Source organism: Dama dama, chromosome 28 (genome assembly GCF_033118175.1).
Source record: "Dama dama isolate Ldn47 chromosome 28, ASM3311817v1, whole genome shotgun sequence".
Taxonomy (NCBI): domain Eukaryota; kingdom Metazoa; phylum Chordata; class Mammalia; order Artiodactyla; family Cervidae; genus Dama; species Dama dama.
Genome location: NC_083708.1, coordinates 35,352,615 through 35,374,319, shown reverse-complemented (window position 1 = coordinate 35,374,319; position 21,705 = coordinate 35,352,615). Strand labels below are relative to the sequence as shown.

The following is a 21,705-nucleotide window of genomic DNA, read 5'->3' as shown; positions in this document are numbered from 1 at the left end:
GTGTCTGGACTGATTACAGTGAATTAGTCAGGTCTTGCATAGTACATAGCACACAGTAGATACTCAATACACATTTGTGGAAGAAGAATAAAATCTGTCAGGTTCTGATTGACTTTATAGCATATCTGCCTATACACAAAGTATGAACAATGGAATCTTCACTATTTTAGACAGAGGTTGGAAGAATACCCATCTTAAAATTAAAAAGACAACAATAACACCACCTGGTATTTATTGGGTATCACGTGCAGGCACTGTGTGAAGTGTTTCACACATGCTACATTACTTGTTCTTACAGTGATCCATGAGACAAGGTTTATTATTTCTCCACATTGCAGATGCAGAAAATAAGACTAAGGGAGATTAATAATTTGGCCAAATTCAGTTGGCAGAACCAGGATTCTATGAAACCCCCAAAGTCCTCCTCCCCTCCAAAACCCAATTCAACAAAATGGACGTGTTCAACAAAAATGTACTGAATACTTGTTTTGTGTAAAATAGCAAAAGAGATGTATACCTACAATCTCTGATTTACTCCAGTGAAAATAACCGGGAATATTGAAGGGAGAGACTGTTTTGCATTTAGCTAGTTATTACCATTAGCCTGGCAAAAAGTATTGTGTTACATGAAAAAATATGATTGAGTAAACCAGAAAACTTTCCAGCTCTTCTATAGCAATTAGTGTAATCTCATTATTTAGCATAAAATGTGAATGCTCAGGTTCATTAACAGTCAAATCCAGATGCAAATGCAAATAGAGAAATAAAATGAAAAACCAAATAGCAAATTCTCATGATTTGCCTTTTGTTGAAATTGATGCCAGTGCTCGCCACTGTAAACAAGTACTGAGTTACAGAATTCTTGGCCTGAAAGAAATGTAGAAATTATTTGCTCCAATTCTCTCCAATTGTTTTTAAGCTTGGGGTCCAAAGGAAAATAGTAAGTGTAAGAGATTATCAGCACTCTGGTTGACAGCACCTATGAAGGCTGGACCAATACCTATCTTGAGATGCAGCTATTCAACTTCTAAGATAGTTTTAACAGAAATGCTTTCACTTTTCATCAAGTGATAAATATGTTAATGTTCATACAAGCATTTTTTGGCAATCATCCTAAGCTGTAATCAATCTAGTGATCAATGTAGGCTGGGTAAATAAAATATGGTATATTTAAATGAGGAAATACACCACGTGGCAGTGATAATGAAGTACAACTACATACAACCAAGTGGATGAACCTTGAAAACATTATACTGAGCAAAAGAGGCTGTAATTTTATCATGATTTTATTTATATGAAGTTCAAAAGAGAGCCTAGTATAATCCAAGATGTCACAATTCAGAAGAATGGTTATTGGAGCTGGGGTGGGAGGTGGTAGATGGAAGGAGACATGGGGTTTGCTGGAATACTGGTGACTTTTGTCTTTTGATTTGAAAACTGTTACACAGACCTGCTCACTTTGTGACCAAGCATTGAGCTGTATACTTATTAGTGTGCATTTTTCCTGTATGTATACCATACTTCAATACAATTACACTCCCTGGAATAATGAAACTTTAACACTCCTGCTATCAGACTCTACGTTATCAAGAAATTCTCTAGCACACTCAGAAAAATTTATGGAATGTTATAAATCTTAATTCTACTTAAACTAACATTTGTTTCAGTCATATCAACAAAAACAAATACCTCAATATTGAAAAGTTTGCTAAAGAAACAAATGTGTTTGATGAGATACAAAAAATACTATTTCGTTTGGCAAGCATTTGTGGGATTGGAGGTAGCAAATGTAAAGCTTCCAAAGTGTTACCAAATTTGTTTATAAGCTCAGTTTACTCAAGACTCAGAATTTGTGGAGTTGTATTTTTTAAACTGTAGGAATAAAAATAATTGTAACAGAAATAAAGAATCCATTTCTCAAATGTTGCTCTGGTTCTGTCTCAACTGCACATAGTTTATAATGCCGGGCGTAACAAGGATCCCCAAATATTTGCTATATGAATAAAAGTAGAGCACAGTGAGTACTCTTTAGAATATATCTAATCAATCTTTGTCATATAGAGGCAAAATGAGTATTTTTTTTAATACCTGGTAAATAGGAAATAACCTATACTTCTTTATAATTTTAGTAGACAATAATAGAGAAGAATGACTGAAAAAAACTCAATTAAAATACTAATTAATATTATTTACAAAGTACCTGTAAATGATTTATGAAACTACAACTCATTTAGGATAAAAGCTTTCTTGCTAAAGAAAAACTTGGAACTTTTTAGAACCTTAGAAAAACAAAGAAAAAAATCCACCTCCCCATCCACTACATTTAGAGAAAAATTGAGACAGCAGTATTACTCTCCCTGAGAGTAATCATACATTAAACTGGTGTCAAGAAAACCTTAGAAAATATTAGCTTTCAGGGAAAAACACTTACAATTTATATTTTCTACTTTTAAGTAATATATTCTTACTATGACTCTAAAATCTGCCTAAACCACCATTAACATTTTAAAAGAAAGTTCTCTACTTCTTACCAAACAGAAATAAATAATGCCTGACAACAGCATTAGGGAACATAAACATAAAATTACCTGTTATTAAAAACTGAACACATTTTTCTCAAAGAAATATATCACTCAGCTGTAAAATAGTATGTTTGCCATTCACACTAATGTTTCAACATTATGGTTCAATCTTCTAAAAAGCTGACATGGAAAATAATGGCGTAATAAACTAATTCATCATAATGTGCAAAAGAAACCACTGGAATAAATTGTAATAACCTTTCAAAAACTAGCAGCTTTTAAAAGTATTAATTTCTACTCCAGATAATTGGAAAGGACACCTGGGTGGGTAGGTAATATTTTTTATGGGATTGCTCTGTCAGGAGCTCAGATTGTCTCTGGACTCAGCAATGATCATTTAGCACTAAATGACAGTGAATCTTGCAAATAGGTCTTCCTAGATGGTGTTTGTCATAAATTACCAAACTCAACTCCCCTCAAGGTCAGCCATATGAGAGGGCAGGTATCAAACGGCCTTCGCCAGGACCTAGCATGGTCCTCGGGTTTCTCGTAAATGGACAATAGTTGTGTTGGCTGCCATAAAATCAACTTAATGGACTGACAACATAAATTACCATCAAACTTTGACAACATCCGTCTCTAGAAAACAACTGGAGAATGCTTTTATAACAAAGCTGAGGAAAATGGATAACAATATGTTTTGTTCTATACTAGATCATAAATATTCTTAACAATGCTAAGTGGGGAATGACTTAATATTAGAACCCACAATAAGTTTTACTTGATGCACTAAAAACAGTGTCTAAGTAATATTAAAATGACACTTGCTTTTTGAAGTAATTGATATATATATACAAGGCAACAGAGTGTATGTGTGTGTGTGTGTGTGTCTGTGTGTCTGTGTGTATGTGTGTATTCATTCTAAGGAAGAATGTTGCATTTGCTTGGCACTGGGTATTTTTATTCAACATAAACAACTGAAAAAAAATATTGATTTCTTTCTAGTTTCATTTTACCTACATAGTCCACTGAATCCACAGGAAAGATAGATTTTTCTGTTCTCACATCACCTTGGATGAATCATTTGAACTTACTTTCACTATGGCTTGATTTTTCCATTTGTACAGTAAAATAATTATTATACAAAAACATTTTGAAGACAGTGGAATTAATCCTTAGAGGAGGCACCAAATAAACCCCAAATTACTAGAGAATCATATTGATAATTTATTAAAACAATGTACTCTAGACAATCAATTCACTGTTTTAGAAGTCACTTTGGTAGAAAATTAGCTAAACCAATAAACTGGAACTTTGGAGATAAATTAAATATCATTGCTTTGCTAAATATTCTTTCATCATCTAATTTTTACCTCCATTCTGTAACTGTGGCTATTATGATGATGATGATGATGCATAGTTAGAACTATTCTCTCAGGCATTTTTACAATTTTATTTACTATCTCTTAGAAAGCAGGACTTCACTGTAGATTTTGCTCAAGGAAATGCTACACTGAGTAAAAGCAAGATCTTCCTTGAATCCAATGACATCTTAGATCGTGAATATTGTATGTAATATACAATGTATTTTATGCACTTAATAAAAGTTCCCAAACAGAACTTTAAGTTAATTTTGTGCCTTTGTCTCCCATATCTAGCTATCTCCTTTTATGTTGTTATTTTTTGCATGATCTCTTCCATTTATTTCTCTCCTTCTAGTCCCACTGTCATTCTGTCCAGAACCTCATCACCTAAGACCTGAATTATTGTAGTAGCTTCTTTACTCTTGTTCTCTTTCCACCAATCCTGCCAAATTAATCTTTTGTAAGGCACTATTTTAATTACATCATTCCCCAGCTCAAAATTTTTCAATGACTCCCCATTCCCTGGAGGCCAAAGGCCAGTGTCTTCAGTTAGAATAGAAGACTTTTGGGTATCAGGCCTCACTTCCTTTTCCAATCTCATCTTTTCCAGTTTCCATGAAAAAACCTTCAGGATAATAAAGGTATTTGCTGGCTGGGCACCTCCATCACAAGCACCTGCCCAGCCAGCGCCATCCATCCTCTCTCCCTAACCAGTAGCTTTCCTTCAGAAAGGCTTTTTTTTTTCCCCCACTTTAACCCGCAGTCAGCACCTCAAGCCATGAAACTGAACCATTCATTCTTTGGTGTTTAATATGACTTATTTCACTGTTGCAATATTACTTAACCTCAGTTTGGATGCTTAATAGTAATCATGTCTTTTCTCTCTGATTACTTCATAAAGCTTTTTCAGGTTAGGGGGCATTAGAGTTCTTATTACCTGCTAATCTCCCTAGCACAAACTTATAAAAATAGTTGGCAACCAATAGACATTTGTTTAACAAGTGAATGTACAATACTGTTCTAGGCTTCTTGCAAGATTAGGATGAAAGCTATCCAGTTGTGTTGTAACTTGTAGTATTCCAGCATACCAACTTATGTAAATAAGGCAGTTTCCCTGAATTTATTAGATGTTTCAATTCTTCAGTTCTTCGTGAAATTCTAGATTATAAAATATAAGCTGGGCACATGAGATATTTAATGTTAACTCTGACTTTAATGTAAACATGAGCACTATTAGAATAAACACAGACTAGTGCATAGTTATTGAATTAGTACTAATTTTCTGGCGATCTCTTACTAACAGAAGCTCAGTAACTTCCAAACAAAAATAAAATTGCTTGAAGAGTAAATTCAGAGGAAAAAGATAAATGCAGCAGCCTATAACCTCAAATACAAATCAGACATATATTGTAGTTTATAATAGTCTGTAGAAAAAACGAAAGTGTAATTCGCTCAGTTGTATCCAACTCTTTGTGACTCCATGGATTACTCAGTCCATGGACTTCTCTAGTCCAGAATACTGGAGTGGGTAGTCTTTCCATGCTCCAGGGGATTTCCCAACCCAGGGATCAAACCCAGGTCTCCCACATTGCAGGCAGATTCTTTACCAGCTGAGCCACAAGGGAAACCCACAAGGGAAGTCTATAGAAAGATCATGGGTTTTGGAACTTGACAAGACCTGAGTTGTCAGCTTGGTTCTGCTACTTAGCAAGGGTGCTGTCTTGAGTCAGTAATTCAATGTCTTGAACCTCAAATTTCTCACAAGGCAAATGGTAATATTAAAATTCAATTTATTTGAAATAAAAGGAACCCAAATTGGAAAGGAAGAAGTAAAACTGTCACTGTTTGCAGATGACATAATAGTATGTATAGAAAATCCTAAAGATGCCACAAAAAAACTATTAGAACTAATACATGAATTCAGTAAAATGGCATGATACAAATTAATATACAGATTTTTTTGCACTTTTACACATTAAAATGAACTACCAGAAAGAGAAATTAAGAAAACAATCCCATTTACAATTGCATCAAAAAGCATAAAACATCTAGGAATAAATCTCTCCAAAGAGGTAAAAGACTTGTACTCTGAAAGCTACAAGAAAATGGTCAAAGAAGTTGAAGACAACACAAACAGAAAGGTACACCATGTTTATGGACTAAAAGAATTAATATTGTTAAAATCACCATACTCCCCAAGGCCATCTATAGATTAAATGCAATCCCTATCAAAGTACTAAGGCATTTTTCACAGAACTAGAACAAATAATCATAAATTTTGTATGGAAACATAAAAGACTCCAAATAATCAAAGCAATCTTGAGAAAGAAGAATAAAGCTGGCGATTTCATGTGCCCTAATTTCAAACTATACTACAAAGCTACTATAATCAAAGTAGTGTAGTGCTGGCACAAAAAGATGCATAGATCAATGGAACAGAATAGAGAGTCCAGAAATAAGTCCATACTCATGTAGTCAATCAATTTTGACAAAGGAGAAAAGATAGCCTCTTCAATAAATGGCATTGGGAGAACTGAATGGCTGCATGAAAGAATCAAACTGGACAACTTTCTCATACTATACCCAAAAATAAACTCAAAATAAGTTAAAAACTTAAATGCAAGCACTGAAAACATAAAACTCCTAGAGAAAAACATAGGGAGTACCCTCTTTGACACTGGTTTTAAAAATATCTTTTTTTAGATTATTTTCCCTAAGGCAAGGGCAACAAAAGCCAAAATGAACAAACGAGACCATATCAAACTACAAACCTTTCACACAGTGAAGGAAACTATCAAAGTGAAAAGGCATCCTACTGAATGGGAGAAGATATTTGCAAATGATACATTTGATAAGAGGTTAATATCCAAAATATACAAAGAAATTATACAACAAAAATAAAAAAAACAGCCCAATTGAAAAATGAGCAGAGAACCCAGATAGACATTTTTCTAAAGAAGACATACAGATGACCAACAGACACATGAAAAGATGCTCAATATCACTAAACATCAGGAAAATGCAAATTAAAACCATCGAGATGCCACTTCACACCTGCCAGTATGGTTATTACCAAAAAAGACAACACATATTAAGTGTTGCTGAGGATGTGGAGAAAAGGAAGCACTTGTTCTCTGTCGGTGGGAATGTAAATTGGTGCAGCCACTATGGAAAAAGAGTATGGAGGTTCCTCAGAAAACTAAAAACAGAACTGCAATATGACCTAGCAGTTTTACTTCTGGATATTTACCTGAAGAAAACAAAAACACTAATGTGAAAAAATATATGCACACCAATATTCATGGCAGCATTATTTACAACAGCCAAATATGGAAGTAACTTAAGTATCCATCAACAGATGAATGAATAAAGATGCTGCATAGACACACACACACACAGACACACACACACACACACAATGGAATATCACCCAGCAATTAAAAAAAGAAGAAATCTTGCTATTTGTGATAACATGGGTTGATCTGGAGGGTTTTATGGTAAAGTAAAATAAGCAAGACAGAGAAAGACAATTACCATAAGATTTTACTTACACGTGGAATCTAAAAAAACAAAACAAACAAGCACAACAAAACAAAATGAAAGAAGATTCTTAGATACACCCATTGGGTTGCCAGAATGCAAGGCGATAGAAATGGGTAAAATAGATAAAGAGGATTAAGAGGTACATACCTCCAGTTAATAAATAAGCTATGCGGATACAATATACAGCATAAGGAATGTGGTCAATAATGATAGTTTTGGGGACAGATGGTTACTAGACTTACTGTGGTGATCATTTCATAATATTTGCAGGTGTCAAATCACCACATAGTAAGCCTGAAGTTAATATGACATTGTATTTCAACTACATTTGAACTAAAAAATAACTTCAAAAAATATCCACTTAGTTTGAAAAATCTGAGATGATTGAACTCTTTTGAGCTGGTTATTAGTATGATGAATTTAAAGTTCCTAGGGCACATAGCCCAATACTTGGCACATCAATAAATGGTAGCTATTATTATTATTTTGTCTTCAGAATTTTCTTTTTAATTACCTCTGATCTATTATGGAGTCAACTGGCTTCCCTAACAGGAGTCTAAAAGATTTGAGCTTGCATTTACTAATTTATTAATCTCTTTATCAACTTCTCTGAACTTTCAATTATATAAGGATATATGGTGGAAAAAAATGTCCTTGCAAGGACATTCTGAAGACTGAGAGTAATCTATTTTAAAGTGTCTAGCATAGAGTAGGCTCTCTATGAATGGAAGGTAATATAATTCACATGTCTTCTCTGAAATGAGTACCATCCTACTATGTATTGAGGAAACCATGTGTATGAATATTTTTTAAGTAATGGAGGTAGAAAAACTTTTCTCTGTTATATTCTGGTACTTTTCAGAAAAACATAATTTGGAATTATGAGTAATTGTTTTTAAAATAATATTCTTATGGTGACTTATAGTTTATGAAATACTTTCATAACTTAAGACCTTAAAAATATTCCCCAAATTAGCTATTTGTTGCTATATTATTGAAATCATTATCTTTACCCATTCTATCATCAAGATGCTTAACAATTAACAATAATGCTAAACATTAAGGATATTACAGAAAAGTTCAATATGTTATCATCATAGGCCTAGAGTTTTAGTAATACTTGACAGTTGATACTGGCCAGATGAAACTGAATAGTTTCTAAACTGAAAGCTATCATCATAGCTTTTTCATATCAGCAATAATCTTGGAAGTCTCCTCTAGGAAGGCTTTCACAAAAGACAACTTATGAAAGTGGTTTATTAATTTCTCTTTGACTTCTTGAATACTATTCAAAGTATCAGCTAGGTTAGCTGTTCTGCATTTTAACCTGTTAAAATGCAATAAAAAAAAAACCTGGCAGATGCTTTCTGGAACATAGCATATAAACAAAATAATAGAACAAAATGTGGGTAACTTTCTTAAATCTAAATAAATGTATTATGTGAGATTAATGACTTGTTGTCTGAACTCAGCAGGCATGCAATTAAATGTTCAGAAATGGAAGGCACCTCAGTCTTCTAAGACTGAGCTGTTTCTATTATCATAGTAACTGAAGCACATGTTTAATAACTCATCAAATACATTTACTTCCTTAAACATCTTCAAGGTCAAAACCAGACATCAGGTACAACTTGAGTGCCATAATTCCTCTGATAATCTTTTGAAGGGATTGTTTCAAGAAGCGGCAGACAGGATCCCATTGAGGCCTGTAGGATGCTTTAGGTACTTTGGGAGCTGGGCACTTACTTTTTGAAGCTTCCATTTTAAGGACAGTATTACTCTTAATCCTCCAAAGAAGAAGCTTGCCACAGAGCCACTAGAAATCAGACTGTTGCATATGGATGTCTAGTTCTTACTTTAGTGATTATGGCCATTATATCCACATTTTAGGACATGATAACTGCCACTTGGAGGGCTTCTCTGGTGGCTCAGTGGTAAAGAAACTTCTGCTAATGCAGGAGACATGGGTTCAATATCTGGATTTGGAAGAGCTCCTGGAAAAGGAAATGGCAACCCACTCCAGTATCCTTGCCTGGGAAATCCTATGCACAGAGGAGCCTGGTGGGTTACAGCCCATGAGGTTGCAAAAGAGTCGGACATGACTTAGAACTAAAACAACAATTGCCACTTGGTAACTGGTAACTGAACAGCATTGGGTCAGCATTGGTACCAGAGCCATCTTTTCTAAATCTGCTCCCAGAGTCCCTCCACACGCATGGTTATTTCTTCATGCTCGGTCTTTGCTTCCTTTCAGTGTTTTTACCTTCCTCCCATCACCCACTAGAAATTTCAAATCAATTGGGGATTTCTCCACTGTTTCAGTGTTTATCTTTACCAGATCTGTAACTATATGTCTATAATGTCAGTGATCATTTCAAATATTTTGATCCTCCTAACAGTGTCATGGGATGAGCAAACCGAGGCATGAAGAGGTTTTTATGATGTGTCTGAGATTTGGTGTCAAAACATAGTCCCTGCCTCACAACTCTGAACTGAGCCCTTGCTTCACCACCATTACTACACTATCATTTACTAGGTTCATCAGACTTGTGTTGGAAATTCTTCCTTGCCAGCTGTGTGATTTTTACAATATGTTAAACTCTCTGAACTTTAGCTTTCTTGTCAGTAGGGTGACAAGATTCAACTTAACCAGGATTTATCAATCATCCACCACATCCTAGCACAGAGCTAAGTGCTATAGCACAAATGAAGTAACAGCCGCCAAGGAATTTTGGCAGTGAGAAGAACAAGATTTTTGATAATTTCCTAGAAAATAGAGAGATTCCAAGAGGGGCTAATCTGCCAAGTTTAACAGAGCTCTGTGTAAATTCTCCAAAATAATTTCAATTAGAATAAAACAATTTTAAAATTCACAAATTTTATAGTTTACTCTTAAGTAGCACATTCCACCAAACCCCAAAGTGTTATTTTTGAAGACAATGATACCATATCCAACCTACATTATTACATGGGGTGAGGGAGGGACCATGGAAGAGCCAGTTTTATAGGGAATCTAGAGACGAAAAGTTAAAAAAATGTGTTAGATGTTTCTGCTTTCTTTCATCATTTGAATCATCTAAATTGTAAAACATCCTAGAGTAGGAATAACCACTTCACATTTTCTTCATCTTTCTTCTTCAGTGTCTTGGACTAGACAAACTTGTTGAGTAGAATATGGCTTAAACTATAAGAATAGAGAAGAATAAATTTCATATTATCAATATGAACTAGTCACCAGGCACCTGTGTGAAACAGGTGGAAAGTAAAAACAGCCAAGGGTTTAGGATCTAACACTTGGTTCTCATCAAACCTCTTCCCTCAATTTTAGGTAGTAACCTGACTGCTAAGGGTCACAAGGTTTCCAGTTTTTAGAATATGAATTATGCCATCTATCTGCTAGTATTATTGAGAGATTAAATGATATGAACTATTATTGTATATACTAATAAGTAAGTAATGCTTTTTTGAGTGTTTGACATGTATTAGACACTATTCTAAGATTTTCTTTATTAGGTCATTGAAACTTTACAACTTAAGGAGATGGGTGTATTACTATTATTTCTATTTTGGAGATGAGAAAATGAAGCCATAGAAAGTTTCTTTTTTTTTTTTAAATCTTGCCAAGGTCACACAGTGAGGATTTGGCTGAGCAGGAACTCAAGCTCAGGCAGTCTGGGCTCTTGACTACTACTTTTTGTCACCTTACTCCATCACAGGATGTGAGAGTTGGACTGTGAAGAAAGCTGAGCACCGAAGAATTGATGCTTTTGAACTGTGGTGTTGGAGAAGACTCTTGAAAGTCCCTTGGACTGCAAGGAGATCCAACCAGTCCATCCTAAAGGAGATCAGTCCTGGGTGTTCATTGGAAGGACTCATGCTGAAGCTGAAACTCCAGTACTTTGGCCACCTCATGTGAAGAGTTGACTCATTGGAAAAGACCCTGATGCTGGGAGGGATTGGAGGCAGGAGGAGAAGGGGACGACAGAAGATGAGATGGCTGGATGGCATCACCGACTCGATGGGCATGAGTTTGAGTAAACTCCGGGAGTTGGTGATGGACAGGGAGGCCTGGCGTGCTGTGATTCATGGGGTCACAAAGAGTCGGACAGGACTGAGCGACTGAACTGAATGAACTGAACTCCATCACAGTAGCTCTCTATAAGTCCATTTCCCCGAGTCCTGGTCTCTGGTACAAAATGCAACAGATTTTGCCTCTCCAGAAACAAACAGCTACACTGAGTACAGAGAATAATTACACGAAGAAAGAAACAGCAATACATGATACAAGTTGTAAGCCAGAGGAGAGGTATGACTTCTAGGCCTACAGGTGTTTGAAAGGAAGGAAATAATTGCGATGGGGAATCATCAAGATGTTCCCATGTAGGTAAGAGTTGACTTAGGTCCTAGAAAACAGAATTAAAACCAGCAGAGAGGATGTGGGGGAAGTTATTTCAGATAGTGGGATAAGCAAAGACAAAGGCCTTTTGTGCTCAGGAACCAAGGCTCAGTGTCAGTGAGAAAGGTTTCTATATGGGAACGCTGAGAATACAGAATCAGGAGGCAGCTGAAAGTCATTTTGTAGAATGTTTTAAAAGCCTAGAGAGGAGACAGGACCTCCTCCTGAAGAGCCACCCCGCTTTTCTGAGTGGCTGTGTGCATATATGTGAACATACAAGCCCTGCCAAGTAGTACTTTCAAAAGGCTGATGAGACAGCAGGTGTATAACATGGATGGGAAAGCTAGCCAACGGATTGTAGGAGCAAGCAGAAGCCCTGGGTACACATACCTACATTCAGATGCTTCCAGTTACTCCAGCGATGATTATCTGGCGGGTGGATATTCCATGGCCTCTCCACACCTACTGCTGTGCTTTTGGCCTGTCCCTCACTCTGTTAGTACCTGAGGGTAGAGACAGAGGCAGAGTGATCTTCCAGTTAATCTTTTTTCTCTCTCTGCTCCTTAGCGATGGTTAAAAACTTGGTGTTGGAAGAAGCATATTAGGTATGATCAGAACATTTCATTTTTTAAAAACAGTACTTCCAGTGTTTTTATTAAATGATTTACTGATGAAGAACAGAGCTTGTATTTGAGTCTGACCCTGGAATATGCAATTGCTAGTTCTCTTTGATCAGAGCTGGACTTGTAAATTGGGGGCTACCCACATGTACTTTCACTTAATGTTCTTGTTTCTGATCTGGCTGCTTTGGATTTAGGTTGAGGGTGGTTAAATGTACTCTTTTAAAAAATGTTATATATTGTATATCTCAACTGATCTTCTTACAACCATATGATGATTAGGCATCAATCATTCTTACCATTGCTGCTACTTGAATATATTAAGCAATTGCTGCTTCTTCCTAAGCTGGATATATTGATAGATTACCAGGAGACCTGAGTAGACATGCAGAGTACATGTTGGCTCTAAAGTGTTGTATTGGAAAAATGAAAAAAGAAAGTGATGGGAAAATGAAAAAGATTGCAATGAAACAGACTTGTGATACCAAACTCCTCTTTAAAAAGCAATAGTTCATTGTCATTTCAGGCTATTATTGAGAATAAGTATGAAGTTTAAATAGATTGTAGGAGCCCAGTCCTAATACATCATTATCACTAATATGTATTTGGTAATAGTAGACATAGATTATTTCAGTCCAAAATAGCCAGAATATCCATCTTTTATGTGGGTCCATTGGATGCAAATATACTTAGAGTGCAAAGCAAACACACACACAGCCCTCTTTCAAGGAAAGGGAGACTTTAAAATTTTATTTATTTATTTATTTATTTTTTGACTTTAAAATTTTATATACTTGGCTAGTAGCCAGCTACCAAATCTACTCTAGTTCTCTGATTAACACACTTTCATACATTATTTCCAGTTTTCTACGTGAATCCTTGTCAATGTTTCCCTTCACAATCCAAATATCACCCAAATAGTTCTGGAGAAACCAGAAAGTGAGTAGAAAAAAGTTCATTCAGCTATTTAAGGACATGGCACACATCACTAGTATCCATTTATTAGCAAAAAAGCAAAAAAACAAAACTGGCTTCATTGCTCATGAGAACTTCTTTGTATGTTCAAACACCTGCTGAGATCTTAATATAAAACAAAACAAAACCTCAACTACGCTGCTTCTAAATTTGTTTGATAAACCAGATTTCTAAAGTTCCCAAATAAACAGAAATCATTATAATTATGAATAATTAACATGCTAAACTCAAGAGGGCACTCAACATTTGTTACACTGTAGAGTTCGTCCCCTAAGGGAAGCACCTTCAATTAGCTCAGTTTTCACAATGGAAGAAAAATGCAACAATCAGTAATTGCAGGTACTTAGTACAAGGAACAAAATGAGCTAGCTTGCATTTAAATCACCCCGTCTCAGTCAGTAAAGGCCCTGCTCTCTTTTAGATTCTTAACATTTGTACTAATTCCAGAACACAGAAAAGCAATAGATAATAGGAAAAACATACTGCCTTCAAAGATGTAAGTAGATGCACTTCAGCTTTATCTGTTATTCTAACTGAGTAGGTGAAAGAAGAAGGCAAGATATAACAATAAACTAATTTAAAAGAGAATCTTGTAGATTTTTTTTTTGGCTGCACTGCACGGCATGTAGGATCCTAGTTTCCCAACCAGGGATTGAACCTATGTGCACTACATTGGAAGTGCAGAGTCTTAATCACTGGACCACTAGGGAAGTCCTAAAAGATGTTTTCCAAAATATATCAATATATTTATTCACTCAATTTACAAACATTTATTAAGCACTTACCATGTATCAGGGTAAATGTGCTAAATGATAGTTATATTGTACTGAAAGAACCAGCCAATGTGGAGAAAAGGGAACCCTAAACTGTTGGTGGAATGTAAACTGTACAGCCATTATGGAAAACATTAGGGAGGCTCCCCCAAAAAACTAAAAATAGAACTTCCACATGATCCAGCAGTTCCATTACTGGATATATAAATGAAGAAGACAAAAATGCTAATTTGGAAAGATATATGCACCCTAATGTTTATAGCAGCATTATATATTTATAGTAGCCAGGATACAAAAGCAATCTAAGTGTTCATCAGCAGACGGATGGATAAAGAAGATGTGGTACACACACACACACACACACACACACACACACACACACAATGAAATATTACTCAACCACAAAAAAGAATGAAAATTTGCCATTTGCAATAACATGGATTGACCTAGCAGTCGATCCATGCTTAGTGAAATAAGTGAGACAGAGAAAGATAAATACTGTGTGATATCACTTATATGTGTAATATAAATAAATAAAATGAATGAATATAGCAAAGCAGACACAGACTTATGGATATAGAAAACTAGTGGTTACTAGTGGGAAAGGGTCAAGAAGGGGGTAGATTAAGAGGTGCAAATTACTAGGTATAAAATAATGGTACAAGGATACATTGTACAGCACAGAGAATATAGCCAATATTTTACTATAACCTTAAATGGAGTATGATCTATAAAAATATTGAATCACTATGTTATATTCCTGAAACTAATATAATATTATAAAGTATTAGTTGCTCAGCTGTGTTTGACTCTTTGCGACCCCATGGACTGTAGCCTGCCAGGCTCCTCAGTCCATGGGATTTTCCAGGCAAGAATACTGGAGTGGGTTGCCATTTCCCTCTCCAATAATATTATAAATCAACTATAATTAAAGGAAAAATAAAGACTGAAATGTAAGAAAAAGAATTAGCTAATGATTTGTTTAAATATACATTTTTATATACAAATTTGATTATATCAATACATTTGTATATTCTTACAAATATAAACTTTGAAGTATAAATATTTACAAACTGAAGCTATTCAAAGTGTTATTCCTCACATCCAACTGCAATGGAAATTGTTATATACCATTTTAATTAAAAATTAAATCACAAAATTATTTAAATTTTCTTCATCAGAGTTTCATCTATAAAAATGGTAAAAAACAAACAAACACCAAAATATATCCATTTTCTTTTTCAGTAATAAATTTTACTACAATTATCAGGGATTTTCTTAGGCATTTATAGAACTAAAATATAAGTCAAGTTGAAAATGGTTTAGCAAACAGTAACTATACTTTTGCACGTAAGTATACATTTTTGCTCTGATTCAATATCAAATTGACAACCTTGACCCAAGAAAGGGTTATCTTTTATTAGCAGCCACTTTGGGGAGAAATATTTTATCTTCCACTGAAGTAGAGGAAAGAATTCATTAAAAATGTGATGCAAGTGGTTTTAGAGTGATAAATCTCAAGTTACCAATTCCATTTTTAGTGATTAGTTGCCCAAGTCTTGTATTAATTAAAATGGTTATTCTAAATGCTTATATTTAATGTAAACATAATTAGCTAAACCTCAGTGTTACTGCCTCATCTATTTTGAAATTAATTTATAAAATAGCTCAAAAAGTGCTGTAAGATTTTGATACAAAAGAAATCAGAATCAGTCTGCATCTTTTGTTGGTTTCAGTTGTGAAGCCATAGTGAGCCACTTATATTAGGTATGACTGAGGGGGTCTCTGGCATGGCTAACACAGTAGAATCAAATATTGATATGCCATTGATGTTTCTTTTATATATATGACATATAATTAACTTCCTAAGCAAAAATACATCAGTTGTTCCCAATGTTAATATATTCTCATAGCAATATATGCAGACTTTTCTAATATTTTATTAAAACCTGGGCCTTCTGTTCTCCAATGAATGCTTATAGTTGGGGGAGGGAATATGTTTCTACAATTCTCTAACATTAGTTTAAGCCATCTGCATCCTTCTCCCTCACCCTGACCTTTTAGGAATTTAATTCAGAGCAGGCTATAAAATCTGACTCAGCTTACACATCAAATAAAATTGTATAGAATATTTCTCATCTTTTCACACTAATACTATTATGTGGCGTTCCAATATTCCTTCAAGTTAAACTGTATCTCAATTATCTCAACTGGCATCTGCTTCTATTTCTTTCAGTCCTTCTCTCTGGTTCCCTAAACAATGAATAATAGATATTATTACTCAAGAGCTAGATTTGGGTGCATCTCTGCAAAGAACGTAGGTAACATGCAAAAAACATCTATCCTGTTTAGATAAGATAATATGAGATTGTGATCAGAGACAATTATGTATTGATTTACCATTTAACATTTCAACTATCAACCATTATCTTAACTCTGAACATCCTCAGAGGTTCAAAGGATTAGAACTGTCTCAAAGTAATCACAATGGAGAGGGACAATTTGAGGACCAGGAAGATATTAACACATCTGCTTTGTTCATCTTGCTCAAACCTTTAAACACCATCTGTTTCCCATTATTTTCTGGCTACCATTTTCCCCTAGGCTAAAAGATTTTCAAATGACTGGGGGAAAAAAACTTGAGAAACTAGTTTGAGATTTTAATTCAGTATTTCATCTGCCAGACAGTGAAATGCAGTTCGCTGCAGCAAGTGTTCCTAATAGATAAGGGAATTGTTGCTTCATACATAATTACACTGAGTCTAACGGTAGACATAGCCAACCATATCATCTTTATACTATTAGAAGTGCTAGTAATTCTGAAAAGAATCCATTTTGAGGAGGGTCAGAGCTACTTTTATTTTACTTCAAACCAGGGTTATCATGGAATAAAACTGATAGTTTTTGGGGAACAATTTTTGGAATATAAAAAAAAAGTATTAAAGAGTAAATGAAGCTGACTGTTGTGACTGGCAGTAAGTTCAAGCATTTTGTGTTCTTTTGTGTTTGCTTTGGAATGTTAAACAGGTTGGGTTCTTTTAAAAAGAAGACATTTTATTCAGAACATTTCTCATGAAAGCCCTCTTTGACAAAGTGTCATTTTTTGATATATTAGTACATGTCTGCCCACATTTTATATTCAAAAAAGGCAAGCACTGTTTTAACAACTTTTGACAAGCATGGGGAATTAAACTTCCACGGAATTGACTCTCGGAGTAACACTAGAGACTGTTATATTTTCTATTTTTGTACTTCTTCATGAAAGGACACAACACTTTTAGTTATATAAATTTATGGTTGAAAAAAGTGCAAAGTAATTAAAGATGAGCAATTAGAAAGGAAAACTTCAATTCATCAATAAAATGCTTTAAGCACAGAATACTGAAATTTTTTGAGAAACAGAGCTACAGATATAGTAATCCAGTGAAATAAAAGTAGCAAGAGAGAAGTTAAAGAATTTTCTGGAAAACTAGCCAGGAAACTTCAAGAAATTTAACTACTTCTTCATTGCTACTGCTACTGCTAAGTCACTTCAGTCGTGTCCGACTCTGTGCGACCCCGTCCCTGGGATTCTCCAGGCAAGAACACTGGAGTGGGTTGCCATTTCCTTCTCCAATGCATGAAAGTGAAAGGTGAAAGTGAAGTCACTCAGTCATGTCCGACTCTCCGCGACCCCATGGATTGCAGCCTACCAGGCTCCTCCGTCCATGGGATTTTCCAGGCAAGAGTACTGGAGTGGGGAGCCATTGCCTTCTCCGTACTTCTTCATAGTTATCTACTAAATTATAAATTTCAAAGCCAAATAATCCTGTATTTTTTTTTTTTGAAATTCAGGCTCCGTCTATTGCAATCTCACTTGGATACCCAGAGGTACCTCCAGTCAGCAAACTGCCTCCCATCCTGTGTCCCTCTGACTGTGACCCCAGGGTGGGGTCCTGGCTGCTCTCCAAGCTCATCTGTCTCTACTCCACTGTACCCTTGCTCATTCATTCATCCAGGGCTTTTTCCAGTTCCTTGACTACGTTAGGTTCTTTATCCTCTGCCTAGATCACTATCACAATCACTTTGATTAATGTCTCCTCTTCTTTTCAATCTCAGCTTGGATGTCACTTCCCTCAGGAAGATCTCTCTGACTGTTCGCTCCCGAGATGTCCTTTCCCTAGAGCCTGTAGAACCTGTTCTCTTCAATCCAAGTCCCTGTCATACAGATGCTGTTGTCTCTTTATTTGCAGACTGTAAGCACCATGAAGCTTATTTACTGTAATCTATCTTATGTCTATCTTATTTACCAGTAAATCTCTACTTCTTAGACAAGTGCTTGGAATATTCTCAATGCTCTCAAACACTTTGTTAAACAGATTAGTGAATAATTTGAGTGAAAAGTTCACATATAAGCAATGATTTTTTTCCTTTTGGTGGTAATACAAACTATTAAATATAACCACTTTTACCAAAATATATTAACTCATTTCAGTTGATATATCTTAATGTTATTGTTTCCATTGATTATTTGATTTAGCTGGGACAAGTTTCACATTTTCAAGATTTTCTCATATCACCTTTCCCTATTATGAAAGTGCAAGGTGGATAATAGCCATTGAAGGATATTAAGTTCTGAAATGCCATTTTTGGGTTTCAGTTTACTATACAGACTTCTAATGATAAAATGGTAGACTGAAAAGGGGGAGAAAAGATTTATGAAGATTAATATATAATATCTGAAAAAGGTGAAGGTCTTGCTTTTCTGTTGCTCTGTTAGTATAATCTTTAACTGGAAATAAAAGAAGAAAATTTGAGACCAGTACCCATTAGTGAGTCAGCAAAGTGGAGATGGAGAAGAGGACATCTTCTGGACATTGTTATTAGATATTAAGAGCTGTAAAAACAAACATACTCTTGAAAGGCCTTAAATTTAATGACACAGCTGTGGATAACTAAATTATGATTATGACAAATTCAGGGAATTGGTTCAGAGTTCTCCTCAGCCAAAATTCAAATAAGCAATCAAAGTGATATTGTATTAGTTGACCTTCTCAGACACTTCTGAAATAACTGCTGCTGCTGCTAAGTCACTTCAGTCATGTCCGACTCTGTGCGACCCCATAGACGTCAGCCCACCAGGCTCCCCCATCCCTGGGATTCTCCAGGCAAGAACACTGGAGTGGGTTGCCATTTCCTTCTCCAATGCGTGAAAGTGAAAAGTGAAAGTGAAGTCGCTCAATCGTGTCCAACTTTTAGTGACCCCATGGACCGCAGCCTACCAGGCTCCTCCATCCATGGGATTTTCCAGGCAAGAGTACTGGAGTGGGGTGCCATTGCCTTCTCCATCTGAAATACAGGAGGCATTTATTAAGAATACTCAGAACAACAGCAAGACAGAACTGCTTCCATATTTCATAAACCACTTTATGAAGTGGGAGGGTGGGTGAAGTTGGGTTGGGGAGGGTGGATATGGGGGGAAGGATACAGAAGAAAGACAAGGAGCTACGTGGAAAGATATAAGTGGAACTCTTCTTTTAAAAATTGCCATAGCAGGACTTTCCTTAAGTCAAGATTAAAAATGTGATGAGCCTATGGAATGTTATTGTCTGCAGAAAAAGTAATATAAAAATGATTTTTGTTTCCACATAAATTACTTAACACAGCTGCCACTGGTTTTACAGATTAATGCTGGTACTGATAGGCCATCAGGTATAAGAGATTCTTTTCTCTGAATTTTTTATTCTTCAGCCTTCCGTGTTTCTTCACCTCTTTATTAAACTCTTATTCTAAGACTTGCAATGAAATATATTGAAGCAGTTTGCCAGAAACACACATGGAGTTGTTCCTACTGGCTCTCTTCTGTGCTTCCTGGGGCCATAATGTAGATGGTGGCGGAAAAAAATCTTAAAAACAGTAATAATGATAAATAAATTAAAACACAGTGTATGTAGTCTCCATCAAAGAAATACATTTGTTTTACAGAACTGTATTTTTACCTCAAAGACTGTTCACTCCATCCTTACTTCATTCCAAAATGCTTCTTTATAGCAATTCTTATTTCAAAAGGGTGCTTCAAATTGATTCTGAGGAATTTATGCTCTTCATGCTGTTTTCTGGCACTATGCTTTTTTATCAGATCAGCAGAAACAATGTGAAAACACCTGCCACAGTAATTTCAAATGTCTATCATCTACAAAATTATACATAAAAGATCTTTGGTTGCAATGTGGCCCTTGAATGAAGAACTTTTTAAAGAAAGACCAACAACTGCTGTTGAAAATATAAATGGATATGTTGCAAGAAAAAGACACTTGTAGCATTTGTGGAAACAGATTTTTAATCAGAACCAAGAGAACATTTCTGAAAGAGCCAGTCTTGCTTTTCATAAGAGTTTTGCATTCACACAGACTGTTAACATACACGCTTGCCACCTTCAACTAAAGCTAAAGGGCTGTAGCTAGAAATGGAGTTGTATGGGCATTTAGTGGATGCCTGCCCAGGATAAATGAAAAAACATCTACATTCCCATCCCATGCCACCTCCCAAAACAAAGGAAGATATAATTGTTGAACATTTATAAGTTTTTAAAAAGGCACAGAGGAAGGCTCTGGGTTATAAATTTATTTTTATGCCCTACATACCTATCTGCTCTATGGTCTTAACTTAGATGCTAGTCACTCTCAAGAACTGGTATGGATCCTGAGGACTCCCTTGTGCACCCAGAGTTGAGAATCCTGCTCTAAAGCTTCTTCTGCTCAGTGATTTAGTGACAAACTCCCTTCCCATTTCTTGTTTCAGTCACCTGTGCTCATCTACGTGTATCTCACAACCAAGGAGGCATTTCACTAGGGCTTGAAAGTTATGCTATATTTTCCTACCGATTTCCCCTGCTGTCCTTAGAACTGGAATGTGATTCTATTATAGTTTGAATGTGAAGTTCACATTCAGATTCAAGGAAGTATGTATCAAAATAATGTTTGCAGTTATTATCTAAAAGAATACACTTCAAATAGCCCTTTTGAATAGGGTTGCAATTTTATAGGAAATAGAATGGCATAAAAAGAAACAGAAAAACATATCCTTTTATTCTTTTAAGTTGAGTGTATTTCAGACTTAAACCTGTGGGATCATAATGACACAGTATTATAACCACTCCAGATGTCTGACATTTTTAAGGAATGTATATAACATTCAGGTGGGGCTCAAATGGGAGCTAAGCATCCAGGCTACTGTTTTGTAAAACAGCGTGTTGTATGGGCGCGTAGCTAAAGGTAGCAATATTCAACCCTCAAAAGGCAATAAAGAACACTCTGAAATGTACCTTATTTCTAAACTATGGTGGCACATTATAGCTCTCTTTGTCAGCACTTTATTGGTTTCACAGGAATAAAAACAAACACTGAAGTCTTTACTCTGAAATCCATTTTTAGAATTTATCTTACTAACAAAGGAGTTAGTCCTGTGAGAGGTGTTCTAGTTTGTAATAGAAGAACTACTCTTGGTAAAGCTTTTTGCTCTTTGAAAGGCTGC

At 35.5% G+C, this 21,705-nt stretch overlaps 1 protein-coding gene across 1 annotated transcript in view; it reads right to left on the bottom strand.

The window, feature by feature from the left end:
• Window positions 1-21,705, bottom strand: part of HS3ST5 (heparan sulfate-glucosamine 3-sulfotransferase 5) — a 294,459-nt gene that overhangs the window by 108,975 nt on the left and 163,779 nt on the right. The window contains exon 3 of the mRNA XM_061131516.1: window positions 12,216-12,328. The gene's annotated coding sequence lies outside the window, so the exon portion shown is untranslated. The remainder of the gene's footprint in view (window positions 1-12,215; window positions 12,329-21,705) is intronic.